The sequence below is a fragment of the Condylura cristata genome, unplaced genomic scaffold (genome assembly GCF_000260355.1).
Source record: "Condylura cristata isolate star-nosed mole 26May11 unplaced genomic scaffold, ConCri1.0 scaffold00018, whole genome shotgun sequence".
Classification (NCBI taxonomy): Eukaryota; Metazoa; Chordata; class Mammalia; order Eulipotyphla; family Talpidae; genus Condylura; species Condylura cristata.
In genome coordinates this window covers 5,938,399-5,952,658 of record NW_004567119.1, presented here as the reverse complement: position 1 = coordinate 5,952,658, position 14,260 = coordinate 5,938,399, and the positions used below count along the sequence as shown (strand labels likewise).

Here is a 14,260-nt window from a genome sequence, read left to right as displayed (position 1 = left end):
TTTGGGGACAAGGAGCCTCCCATCATCTCATTTTGGGTGAGCAAAGCAGTGGGATCACATCCATTTAACACCCCATGCCCCTGCTTGGTTGTTCAGGGATTTCTGTCTTCCTTGGAATTGACCTAGTGGCTGTGGTACATAATTCTATTCCAAGTTTGCCTTTAAGTATTTCCCTCCCTAATCCCCTAAGTGCTCCTATGGCATGTTAAATGATGAGTGCTATTTTCTCAGACTTTGACTTCCCTTTAGTGTGTACCTGGAAAAGCAATCTGCTAGTCCACATGTTCCTGTTACCAAGTTTGTGAGGGATTTGAGTTAGAGAAGTGAGATGACAACTTGCTATTTGAATCCTTCTGCTTCACATAACTTTTGAACCTGAGGTAGTTTTCCATATTCCTTGCATCATGTCCTAGTTTTGATATCAGCATCACAAACTCTGTGATCTAGCTCCTTAGGCTTGAATGCTAGCACTGTAATTAATAGGAACTATGATTTTGCTTCAAGAAAATCCTTTCTCTCTAAGGTGATCCTGATATTCAAGACTGTCCATCTTCCTGTGGATGCAGAATTCTTGCTGGATGGCAAACTCAAGTGAGGTTGAGAAGAGCAATGCAAAAGCAGTGCATTAGGATCTATTTCCAAACATCCAGCATCCTTTTTCTACAGTGGCGTGTCATCTCTGGTATTCCTTTATCTTCTGCTTCTTTTCCTATCTGCTATATTAGTTTTGTTAAATGTTCCTTAAATTTTATGTGGCAACAATAATAACTTGTTAGGCAATTTCTATCATAGGAGGTGATATAATACCTCTGCTATTTCTGTCATGGCTGTCTTCTCTGTTAATAGATACTTAATAGAGAACAACTGGGCATGTGCTTATTGGGAATTTCCTGTGTGCTGAATAGTGAATTAAGCACTAGGGGAGAGGCACAAGATACCGTAGCTGTCTTTAAGGAACTTCAAATACAGTTGGGGAGACATGAGTAGAACCCAACCCAAGCAGACAACATCAGGTATAGGGTTGTCTGGAGTCACGATACAAGGTCAAAGAACAACACAATCAAGAGTCCAAAGTACTTGGGGGTCACCTTGTGGAGAAGTTTCATTCAAGCTTTGACAGGGTGATAAATTTGGAAGGTGCTGAAAAGTCAGAACTGAGCCACAACCAGAGGGAACAGACACAGAAAATGGAACTGGGAGGGAAGTACATGGGATCCCCAGGCACTGTGTCTATGGAAGAGGAAAGACTGCATTGAAGAGCAATGTGAAAGTCATGGGATGTGTAGGAAAATTAAAAAACAACATAGCCAGTAGACATATTCTACATTTGTAGTTGCTTCCCCAGGCATCTCTTAGACTCAAATGGTGAAAACTAATATCACTTGGCATCAAATTAGAAAATGTTGACCGCTGAAGGCAATATCTCTCAGATAGCAAAGGGATATATGAAATAGATCACCTGTGGAAATTCCCTACTATAGAATGAAAACTGGCTACAACTCCTATGATTTTAGTCTAGAAGAGGAGGGAAATCTGGAGATGAAAAGAAGATGTCTGAGCTCAGCTGCCCTAGGAATGTCCACAAGAGCAAGGTTGTGGGTGTTTCCCTGTTTCCCTTCTTAACCACCACAGAGCAGGGCTTCATGGTGTCTTGATGAGAATTTAATATGAGATCCATAAGTTTTGGGGTGCTGGTGAGCAGAGGACTGGTATCTGAAGCTCTAAACACCAGGAGACAAGCTAGTGAGCAGTTTATAACAGCAAAGCAAGGTGCTGACTAGGCACTAGCCTGTTTCCCCAGTTTGCTAGAGAATTCCCTGTTGGACAGATGTGTGCCGTGGAAGTGAGGGAGCAGGCATAAGGCTGTGTAGATTCAAACCCATAAGGTGATAGAGGCGATATAGCAAATTAAAACTGAAGGCATGGCTGGGGGCTGTGGACATGGGAAGTTATTCAGTGAAACAGTATGATTCACATCCAAGATGGTCCAGTGAGGGGAGAAAAGTGTCTGCTGTTTGGAATCAGCCTTAAATACGAACACGTGCTCAGATTAGTAACAGTGCCCTTCCTTACCCATCTAGCTCTTCTTACTCCACCTTTTCTCTTTTTTTTTCTACTCCCATATCCCAGAAACTCTAGGATTAAAGGTTAACTGGTTCAAAAACTCTGGGGTTAAAAACAGGACTAACATGCTTTTCATTGACTTTATAGCTGATCCTAGCTATGAAGAAAGGCAAGTCAGACTTTAGATCAACTTTTTATATGTAGCTCAGTATTCTAACTTTTAAATTAAGAATGCAGTGGGTGACAAAAGGTAAGGCATCAGGATAAAAAAAAGCAGTTATAATAAAGTAAAAACAAAACAAAACAAAACAAAACAATGAATAACTGTAAACCAGAAGCATTTTATGGGAGGTGGAGTGGGCAATAGGATCAAAAGTGGGGTGGGAAGAGTGAACGGAACTATGGTGATGGGAAATCCATGGGGATCACAACTGAGATGAAAAAATGCACAAAATGAAGAATGATGTAAAATAAATAAATAAATACTGAATGATTAGAGCACTTGGGAGGTCTAATTCTTATTGGGGGAAGATGGTGCATCCATTTTCTAGACCACAATAACAAACTGCCACAAACTGGGTGACTTAGATAAGAGAAAATTTTTCTTCCACAATTCTGGAGACTCAAGTATAAATGAAGACTGACAGGTACATGCTCTCTCTGAAAGCTCTAGGGCAGAATCTGATGAATGACTTTTTTTTTTGGCTTCTGGGGTTGCCAACAATCTCTGTAATTCCTTGGCTTGTAGGAGCTTCTCTCTGATCTCTGCCTCCCTCATGCATGTCTGTTTCCCTCAGTGTTATTGTCTCCCCATGGCATTCTCCTTGTTGTGTCTCATCTTGTAAGGCTGTCAGTGGAATAAGGACTCTCCTACTCTAACTTTGCTCTCATCTTAACTTATGCCTTAATTACCTATAGAAAGATTCCATTTCCAAATATGGCCACCATACAGGAGTTAGGGAGGGGTTTCAGCATACCTTTGGGGGGAAATAATTCAATCCACAGAAGTTGTGCAGATGTTGGCTTGCTTGACTCCTGCACCATAGAGACTCTTGCTACCTTGTCAGTTTCTAACTAGATCTTCTGTATTCTTCAAATGTACAGCATGAGCTTTAGGATCTAAAACAGTGTTTTCAGCCTATCTCTCTTAGGGATGTTACTACTGGAAATACATTTCTATATTTTGTCAGTTTCCTCCCAGTGTCTCTCTTCTTTCACATCATCAGAGCATTTGTAACAGAGGTTGAGAAGCACAACAGCACTGGAATCAGCACCATGTTGGTTCTTCTCCATGGACTTCTGGTTCTTCATGTGTGTTCCCCAGTTCCCTGGAAAGCCATATTCCTATTTCCTGTGAGATCTAGTTGTTCAGAGTTCCTCTCCTGTGTGAAGATTTCTTACACCAAAGAGCACTGTCAGCCAGTAAGCTGCAGTTCAGAGGCTTTGACTGATATATATTTTTTAAGATTGTATTTTTTAAGATTGTTTTGTTTTAAATCTCCCTCTCCTAAGATCATGCTCAGTGAAGTAAGTCAGAAATAAAAAGAAAAATCCTGGATGGTTTCACTCATAGCAGGAGTGTAAGGGAACAGGGAAAAAATACATATATAGTAATTGTAATGAAGTAAAAATGAACATCAACTAACAACTATAAACCAGAGCCTTTCTAGTGGCGGGGTGGGGGTGGGGTGGAGAGGAACAGGATCAAAGCTGGGGCAGGAAGAGCCCATGGGACTATGGTGATGGCACAGGGGTGAAGTGGTGGTGGGAAGTCCATGGGGATTACAGTTGAGATGAAAAATGTACAAAATGAGGAATGATGTAAAAAATATATAAAATAAAATAATAAAATAAATCCCCTTTCCTGACTACAGGGTATTCTTTTGATACTTTCCACTGCTTCAACATACCAGGTATTGTTTCCTGTCAGTATCTCCACCAATGACTTGAAATATTGTCTCCACACATGTTTGCTCCATGAGTCTCACTTTTTTTGTGTCCCTTCGGGTTTGTTGTGGCTTCTTTAAAGCCCAGACCCTGGCTTGCAGAGGGCTCCCCAGGAATTTTCTGAAAGGGGCTGAATATTCCCAGAAACAGACGAGGGCCAGTTTCTTTACGTGAGCCTTGAAGTATATCACAATTTCTTGGAGGGCTCTTTATAATACAATCCTCTGCAAAATCAAGGGAAGCCTCTACGGTGGAGTGATAGCTTACTCCTCTTGAAATGCTGTACAGTCTCTCCCAATGACCCACGCAAAGGCTAAAAATGACTACTTCCTTTGTCATCTCAGAGTCTAATGAATAGATAAACAAATTTGGTCACTTCTTATCTGATATGTCAGGCCATGTGGTCATTTAGAACAATGATTTTCATTGGGGTAGCAAGATTTTTTATAAAGGGAGAATCATAATGATAGTAATAATAATGTTTATAATTATATCAACTAACATTCATTAGTTCTATGTCCTTTGTGTTTACCTCATCTATTTATCATAGCTCTATAGAGTAAGAGTAGGGAGATTTATTAGTCACATATTAAAGATGAAAAGTGAAGTCTTACAGAGTTTAATTTACTTACTCAAATTCACATAGCCAGTAAGATGTGGTCACATTCTTGTAATAACTGTGATTGATCAGTTGATCAATGTTGCATTTAACCATTAACATTTCTTCAGCCAAGAACTCTTTTTAGGGGTAAATTTAAAATTCTTATCTGTCTCTATGGCAGTTCTTTCTGGAAAGCTGTTGCTTAGACTCGAATCTCTTATACTCTAGTCTGAACATTCAGATAATGATGCAATAAAATCTTTTATGGGATACTCCTCAAGATTGTTATATGCTAAGGGAGGGAATAAGATATATTTTCATAACTTTTGACTTCTATAAAATACTTTCCTCTTTGCTGTGGCATAGAAAAGCTTTGAAATTGCATCTCATAAGGAGGGCATTTTGCAATTATTTACAGAGTCATCCCACAATATCTCATTTTATCATTTTTGCGGAAAGACAGAATAGAAAAACATCCAAAATTTCATGAATATTTTAAAATCCTTACTCACTGGGGGAGGGCAGAAAGTAGTTTAGATAATTGCAAATTCCATTTTAGTCAGTTGTATTCCAAGTAAATATTCAGCCCAACATGGCTTACTTCTTATCTTTTGAAATGATGAAAGCTAATGATTTTCCTGGCTATAGTCCTAATCTTGTTCCATGTGAGAAAGAGAGAGAAACATAGGAAAGTGGGCTGAGACCTGCTGCAGGCTCCCCTTTTCTCAGCTGCATGGGTGAGGGTAACTTTGGGAGAATTATTTGGTGTTTAAAGAAATTGGTTCTCAAGGAAGCTGCTGAATGCAGCTGAATATTTGTTAAATGATTTTTTTTTTGTCTGACCTTTGTTGCTAACAAATCTTCAAGAAGTATTTAAAGGGTAAAAAGTGGCCCTCCCTGGTGGCGCAGCGGGTTAAAGCACAGCACTGAGAAGCTAAAGCCACTTCTGCATGAGTTCAATTCCCGCCTGCCCTGGAGGTGACCACATGGCGTGGCAGACCTCTCCTGACCCGCCCGCTGCTCCCCTCAGCAGTGGACTTCATCGATCTACCTGTTCTGCTCCCCGCTCTGTCTCTGGTGAAGCCTCTCACCGCCCCTGAGCCTCTGGCCTGTACCCCAGTTCTGTATGAACAAATAAATAAATCTTTAAAAAAAAATAAAGGGTAAAAAGGAAGGTTGTTTTTACTAATCTTTTATCTCTTTGCCTACAGAACCCAAAGAAATGGTGTTACCTGGCAGAAGATTTGCTGTTTTTTACGAAAAAACAGACCAAGGTAATGTTTATTTTAAACTGCTTTTGTTTTAGGATATTTAACTCTGACACATTTTCTATGATCAACTGGTTTTAGCTACTGCATAAACCAGCCAAAATAAGTAAATTGGTATCTGCAAAGTAAAGGAATGAGCTGTGTGTGAACACTACATTCTGAAATGTACAGAAGCTTATCCAGAATTGTAGTTAATGGTTTATTTCCTGACATTCTACTTTTTCATTTATGTTAATATGAATCTTGACTGGGAGATTGCATTGTCTTTGTTTGGAAATAATTCCAATTAGTAAATCAGATTTACAAATGATAGACAATAAGAGAATTAGCTTCTTGCCTGGGTACCAAAATGAGATTTAAGCATTAGACAGATGGCTTTGCATATTATTTTTTGAATATGCAAACAAATTCAGTACAAATCTTAGAAAACCACCAAGTTTTATGAAGATACCCTCATAAGAAACCACATTTTTTTTTTGAGGGGGGAAGATTGAATTATATCATACTGTTTTGAATAGCAGAACTGATGATGCTTGCATATTTAGTTACTAAATTCTCAAATTGCTATCGATTTATATACATATATTAGGCTAAGACTAAGAACACTCAAGTGAGTATTCTAATGACATATAGTTGCAAACAGTGCAAGGAAAGATGCAGATCTGGCATACATGGATGCTTACTGAAACTATCACCTCAGAAGAGCTTTTTAATGGAAAAGTTTCTGAAAAGTTAGAATTGTGAGGGGTCAGACTCATTTATCAATACTATCCACTTAGTTTTGATCATACGATGTATATATAGTGACATCATATGTGTGTGTGTGTATATATATATATACACACACATATGCACACAATAGATGTATTGAAATGTGTAATAGGCTGCATATAAATTATGACTGATTGTGCTTTATTTTTGACAACTTGTTTAATTCCTAGTAACACATAGTGCTAAAACAAAGGTAGCATTTAATTTTAATGGACATCTGCAGAAAACTTGTTTCTGAACTTTAATGTGCATTTGAACAAAAATAGCTGGTTGATTTACAAACTAGAGTGTTCTACTTATTTCTGACTTTCAGTTAACTCTTCAAAAGTGGGGCAATCCTTTAAGAAAAATAGCTTCTCTCCTCTATAGGGGATTTTGAATTATAGGCACTTTGTTCAGGTCTTATTTGTCCAAATACTTTGCCTCAATAACAAAGTATCTTTCAGTATTAATGACATTATTTAAGAGTTGCCATTGCCTGGAAATATTAACTGACTCCCCAAAGAGAAACATTATAGTGAGGAGTGGATGCTGTGGAAGAGGTTAAAACTGAACTGTGTGATATGATAGTGGTATTGGGAGGTAAATGGTAGAAAAGTGTTGAGCGGAAATCCATGTCTGATGTCAGTAAAGAGAGAAAGGAACACTGAATGAGATGGAACCAATGAAGAAGGTCGAGGATCCTTTGGATTCAAAGTGAAGGCTAAAAAGTAAAAGGAATGTAGGATGCTTTCCTGTGAAGTTTTCTGTTCTTCAGAGGTGTGATAAACTTCCTGAGAGATTATTATTATCTGGGATGTGTGCCTTTGTGTGCAGTTGCTAGTGGGCAGGGAAGGGGTGACTGGGTTGGGAAAAATGGCAGCGTTCATGGCATCATCTGTGAAGTTGACCTTTGGATTCTTTGTAGTAGGAATGTTTGCAAAATCCTGTTAATAACACAAAGAGTGCAAGTGTCGTAATGTTCTGTTCCTATTATCTCAGCCGGTATATAAGTACTTGCATTTCTTTGTAAGGACTGGTGAAAGTGCTATTTTTAGACAAAAGGAGCTTTGGGCATTTCCTCAGTGGCACACGGTGACTAATGTGCTCGTTTGTGTAGGACTGTTTTTGGCAGTGAGCTCCCCAGGCAGTCTCTTGGATGAACAGGCATTTTTGTGCATGCAGATACCTGACAGTTCTACATCTGAATCTTTTTAGGGGTATTTAAATAACTCTTTATGTAGCATTTTATTATGTGATGCTATGTCTCTCTGTTAGTCACAATACTCATAATTTTGTCATTCAAAGAGAGAGACAACTTCAAGTTGTCAGGTCATAATATTCTGTATGCCTAGTAAGAATATATTTAAAAATGGAGACAGATATTCTATTCTACTTTATATGGGGTTATTTGTCCTGGAAATAGACTGAGTTTCAATTAAGAAAACTTTATGTCTGTAATTTATTTTTGTTATATAGGAATATTAAGTATTATTCTTAGATATATTTAACTTTTTTCTGAAGGAAATTAAGGATTCAGCAATTTTTTGATATATTCTAGGTTGAAATGTAGGTTTAGTATAAACACCGTTATGGGAATTGAAGATAAAAAGGTGTCACTAGTTTAGTTTATGGTGTTTCTGATATTCAAGAGCACTAAGAGATATTATAAATATACTTTTTGGAAATTCTTGTTTTATTGTAGTTTATTATTATTGACTACAGAATACTTAGTATATTCACATGTTGAGATTTATTTTAAGATTTATTTATTTATGCATACAGAACTGGGTACAGGCCAGAGGTGCCGGGGTGGTGAGAGGATTTACCAGAGACAAAGTGGGGAGCAGAACAGGTAGGTGGACGAAGCACACTGCTGAGGGAAGCAGTGGGTGGGTCAGGAGAGGTCTGCCACGCCATGTGGTCACCTCCGGGGCAGGTGGGGATCGAACTCACGTGGAAGTGGTTTAAGCTTCTTTGTGCTGTGCTTTAACCCGCTGCGCCACTAGGGAGGGCCTACATGTTGAAGTTTTTAAAGGAGAAAAATAATTCTTGAATTTTAAGAATTTGCCATTAATTATATTTTGTAGTATTTATTAAAATACCTACTATGAAGTAACAATGGAAAGTAAAGCCTCCTATCTGGAGGTTGGTTAGTATGATAATAATTATGGATTTAAGTGAGCTAGAAATAAATCTACTCAGCAAAACCAGTCAAACTGCAAAAAAGAAGATGTATCTGGTCTGAGGTTAAGGGGGTTGGGAGGGAAGGGTCAATAGTCACAAGGGGTGAGTGGGTGTGGGGGGGTTAGGTTTAGAAAGATGTGGGAGAATAGCAAAAATGAGCCCATGAGACATAAATGACATTGCTTAAAAACTACTGGTGTGTGATGAAAGTTGTGATGTAATTGTCACAATACCCAAAATGGATTTCAAATATATTATATTGCAGAACTTTGAAGAAATAGCTATAAGATTAGGCAAAGCCTGCTTCCAAAGAATACTCATGCTGTGAGAGAATAAATCACTGAACATTTTCACAGAGAAGTGGTTAAAAGTAATTCCTAAAGAGGACTTTACATGTGAAAGCTCGAATATGGTAATTTTAAAGAATTTGACTCTTTAGATTTTTGTCATTTTCAAAATTTCATGGTATTCTTCACTCTCTTGAGTTTTACATTCTGTGAGCTGTTCCATCTTTTCAACATTTTTAAAAAGTTCACAAGACTAATAAGCCATGGCATTGCCTAGACTGGCTCCTCCTAGTTCATTTTCTTCTATTGATTCTCCACTTATATTTCTTACCTTATTTGTTTCTTTCTTACTCCACTCTACACCCTAAATATTCTTGTTTTTCCTTATGCTGAAAATTCTGCTCTGAATGCCTGATCTTATTCCTTCCTATTCCCAAACCTATATAATCTTAAATTTTTTTTTAAGAACACATCAGAATTTCTCATTGCAAATTACTTTTCTACCTTAACACGTTTCATTTAGTAAAGTCACCTAATTGCAGGGGATGTCCTACTGTCACTGATTTGCATATTTGCCCCCTAATAGTTATCATGTGTGCTGTCGATATGGTGTGCATATACACATATATATACATATCACAGATATGTAAGATATATGGCACACATATAAATATGTATGTGTAATTTTGTTTCATTATGTATAAGGATATACACACAAATACATGGAATTTTTTTTTTTCATTAATATGATTTCAAAGAAAAATTCTTTCTTTCTGTCATTTACTTTTCTTCCCACTTACGAATGAAGCAGAGGTAGTTTGTATGAATGAGCTCCTTGCAGCTCTAGGATTTCCATTGAAGGGATATTTAAAAGACTAGAAGATACTTTTGTTACTAAGAGAGTTAGAATTTAGCTATGCTTTGTATTAATTAACAGTACCTTGACTACCTACTCTCCTTTTATGACATCTTTTCAATGAGAATAGAATTGGAATTCAAATATACTAGTTGTAGGTGAATAATTTTCAGCCATGGAAACACACTCTCTTCCCCAAGGGACACTTGCTTAATTTAATCACCATTGTCTTGGTGCCACTATGCATGTGATGGAAGAAAGATCTAACCTGAGCTAGCTAGTCCTGTTACCTAAGAGCAAAGTGCTGCCTTATGAGGACACCATTGAATATCAGAGTCAATAGAAGAAAAAGTTATAATATGCCACTTCACACATTTATTCATTTAGCAATTCAGTGTTTATCTGTTTACCTTCTAAATTCATAATTTCTCTGGCTAGTGTTGGGATACATGCAAAACTTAAGAGTCTTAAGAGTCTTTTACTTGTTCTATACACACACACACTTTTTATAGATGTATTTTGTAGCTGATAGAGGCTAAAAATTACACCCCTCTGTGAACTACAAAATATGCCCCTTTCCATGCTTGTGGTAGTTGCCTCTGTGCTTCTTTTCCACATCACTTTTAATTTCTCCCATAGTCTTTTGAATACCATCATTTATGTGGATGGTTTGTAAAGCCATACTTATTAGCATTCCTGATAAGGTATTTCTGAGTTTTCAAAAACTGTTGACTACTATGTTTAAGAATTTTGTGGCCATTTGGAATATGCATGTACACTTGTGGATGTGTGGTCTGGAAGAAACATCCCCCACTCTAAAGCAGCAGTGCCAACCTAAGACGTGAAGGTGGGATGGGCGTGGCTGATTGGAAGTTGAGTGAAATTATGTCTATTGGGAATGGGGCAAGGCCTTTGGGAATTGGGATTCCCAGGGAATTGGACTAATTTTTGATAGATGTTTGTAGGTAGGCTTTGAGGGAGTCAGGCTTTAGCAAATGTGTTAATGTTCATTTTTTCAGCTTTGCAGTGCTAACATGACTGGCAGGGGAAACAAGTACTGGAGACAGACCTGGGCGTGCAGAGGAAAATGGGGTGATGTGGGGTCCACTAGATCTTAGTGCACACCTGTGCTCTCTGTGCCTCTCCCCAGATATTTTTAATGCCTGTAGCATTTTAAAAATTGTGCCACTAGATGTCAGCAGCAGCCTCCTAGGGTTCCTGTGGCTTTAACTTAAAACAACAAAGAGACGATAGTTTATTAGAACATCTTACATGAGTAATCAATATTCATGTTAAAAGTTTACGAATTATGTTTTTGAGGCACGAGGAGGAAGATTACAAACATCATAGATAACTTGAAACTAGTTTAAAATCTAGTTTCTGGTCTCATGTTGCCAGTGAGTTTTAATCCCAGGATTCTCTCTACGGAAGAGCGCGCATAAAGAACAATGTATGAGACCGAGTCATTTGTCAGGAATTACACCTGATGCCAGAGTGCTGAACATCTGATTCAGTGCTTTATGATTCATTTATGCCATGATTGCAGGAGCATTTGTGTTCGGGCTTGTTCCATTCTGTTTTTGTAGAAGTACTTTTGGTGTGATAGCCATCGGAAGATTGTGCGCTATTAATTTTTCAGCATCCACATCTGTGTACTGTTTACTTAGTAATGTCTCGGCTTTCTGGATCTGTGCTCCTTTGTTACAAGATACTCAGCACATTTTGATAGATGCCAGTGAGCATTGTGGATATTTGCTCACCATTTGACAGAGAAAACAACCATCAGATATGAAGAAAGCATCTTTTATGAATTATAATTCATTTGATTGTTTAGTCCTTAGAAACAATAGGTTAAGAGTTTCTCAAATGCTTTCCCCCCCAGAAATTAAGAGGAAATTGCAGTATTGACCAATGTTCAATATCATTGTGATCTTCCTTTAAATAATAGCTAATGTCTGTTCAAACCAGATTCACATTAGTGGGAAAATTTAGGCTAATTTTTTGGGATTTAGTCAAGAATTCAGTCTGAGGTAACTGGCTATTAGTTGATCATGGACCACGTAGTTTTTAAATGACTTTGGAAAGGGTAGAGTTGTTTTCATTTTTTTTCCCTTGGAAAAATTCTGCTTTTAATGCCCTAAAAAAATCTTAAGAAAATCTGAAAAGAGAATTATGAAAGCATGTCCTTTCCTGGAACCAGTTATACCAAGGAAACATTAATGTAAATGCTTATCATATGCTTGTAAGATTTTTAAAAATTGAAAACAGTGAGATAAGTCAACTAGTACTGAGGCTGAAGAAGTAATTCCTTTCATGCTGAAGTTGCTATATTTGAGAATTAATTATTGGTTAAACCTCAGAAAATTATCATTATATTTCTTACTTTTTGCATTTCTATTTTCAAATTTCCAGCAAAAGACCTTTCCAAGATTTCTTCCATGACTCTGGTTGTTATTTTTTCATTATGTCTGTAGGTGATGAAAAAAACATTTGAAATCATGCTGCAATTCCTTGACCCAAGTAATTTCCTTACAAGGAGCAGGTACGATGAGTAAGTGCTGGCAGTAAGTGGAAGGTGTGTTACTGGCCAGATGTTTGCTCAAGGCACTGTCAACATTGAACCTGCTGTGGAAGCGCACATCTCGCTTGAACTCTGTTGCAGCACTTAACCCCCTCACAGGGGTTAGGGCTGGGCTGTGACCTGGGCATCTGTCATGAGTCTGCTATTTTCTTCATCATTTGCAAATAGTTAAATGACACACATGCTCATAAGTACGTTGAATAGAGATGCTTCTGGTTTCAATAAACTTTTTTTGCCCCACTCTGTGAAGCTCACCCCTATTTCCATGGCCCCAGTGTATGCCTCAGCCCCATGTGTGCTTACCTATGCACTGGCTTGGTTTAAGTCACAGTGTAGAGAAGGTCAGATTCCCTTTGGGCTTTTGCAGCGATTCAGACACTTCAGTCTGACATTAAACAACACTTTTCCTCTGTAGCATCCCAAATCCTACCTGATTCATCACTCAGATATTGCTTTTCAGCCCATACGACCTGACGCTAACCACCCACCCCCACTTAAGATTTACAGATTTCTACCTCGATGATTTTGCATGTATCATCCTCTTTCTTCTCTCCCCCAACTTATTATTCTTCATGTAAGAGACAACAAAATGGAGTAAGGATATGTCTTGGATCCAGACAGTCTGTATCAAGTCCCAGATCATGACTTCATATCTTGCTGTTGCTGTACCCAACGCAATTTGTTTAACTTGTGGGGTCTCACAGTGGCTCTTTTACAAAGCCAGGAAAGAAAAATAATTTATATTATTGGTGGGGAGTTGATGTGAATTGTGGATGTTGATATTAAAATAGTTACTGTTAAAGTGTAGCTGCTTACTATGCAGTAGTTGCTATTCATTTTGTTAAGTGAATTTCAAAATTCACGTTCATAAAATTTGTCTCAAAAGTTACTTTTCTTCATAGTCATCATTCTGAAGATGTGTGTTTGCAGCTCAATCTGCCTATCCCACCAGTGCTTTTATATTAGCTTATCTCTATATTAACCCTCTTGTTATAGTATTTTCCTCATCAATAAATAAAAAGAATAATAGTGATTATAACATTGAGAGTCATTGCAAAGACATCATTAGAAAATAAGATTAGCATTTTGCTTTTTGTGTGTGTAAAGAAGTGGACCAGGAGCTTTACTTATATTGAGTTGTCATTCAACAATCTGCACATGCCTGGTGGTGATGAATTCACATTTAGACCCATTGAAGAAGGAAATGGAGGGAGGCCAGTGACCAAAGTCCACAGAATGGACCAATAGAATTGGGCTCACAAGAGAAGTCACAACCTGAGCTGGAGTTTTGGAAATGTATAGAATACGATTGACAGTGTGTAAGTGGATGGATGACTTCTTGGAGAAAGAGTGTAGATGGCAAGGAGCTGCCATGATCCCCCTCAGCGCCCCCATCACACATGGAGGGGCAGGTTATGGATCTTTATTTCTCCAGATCCAGGGACTAGACAAGAGGTGGGCATATGACCTAAACAGAATTAATTGCAGCTAAAAGAGTCTCTTCCTTTAGGATAAAATATTTTCAGGGTGTATTTTAGAGTTGCCATTTTGCTCTTTCATTTGAAGAAGATCATGAGACAGTTTAAAAGAAAAACAAGCGAGAAAGAGACAAGAAAAAGGATGAATAAGCAAGTGATAATGATGCAATTGCATCATTTGTGCTACTGGATCCATCCACATTTGGTACTTTAAGTTTACTAGTTTTTTGTTTTTTTTTTT

At 37.8% G+C, this 14,260-nt stretch overlaps 1 protein-coding gene across 4 annotated transcripts in view; it reads left to right on the top strand.

Moving 5' to 3' along the window:
* The first annotated feature begins 5,309 nt into the window (after window positions 1-5,309).
* Window positions 5,310-14,260, top strand: part of INPP4B (inositol polyphosphate-4-phosphatase, type II, 105kDa) — a 458,439-nt gene continuing 449,488 nt past the window's right edge. For all 4 annotated transcript variants that reach the window (XM_004685297.2, XM_012726889.1, XM_012726886.1 and 1 more), the window contains exons 1-2: window positions 5,310-5,349; window positions 5,824-5,886. The gene's annotated coding sequence lies outside the window, so the exon portion shown is untranslated. The remainder of the gene's footprint in view (window positions 5,350-5,823; window positions 5,887-14,260) is intronic.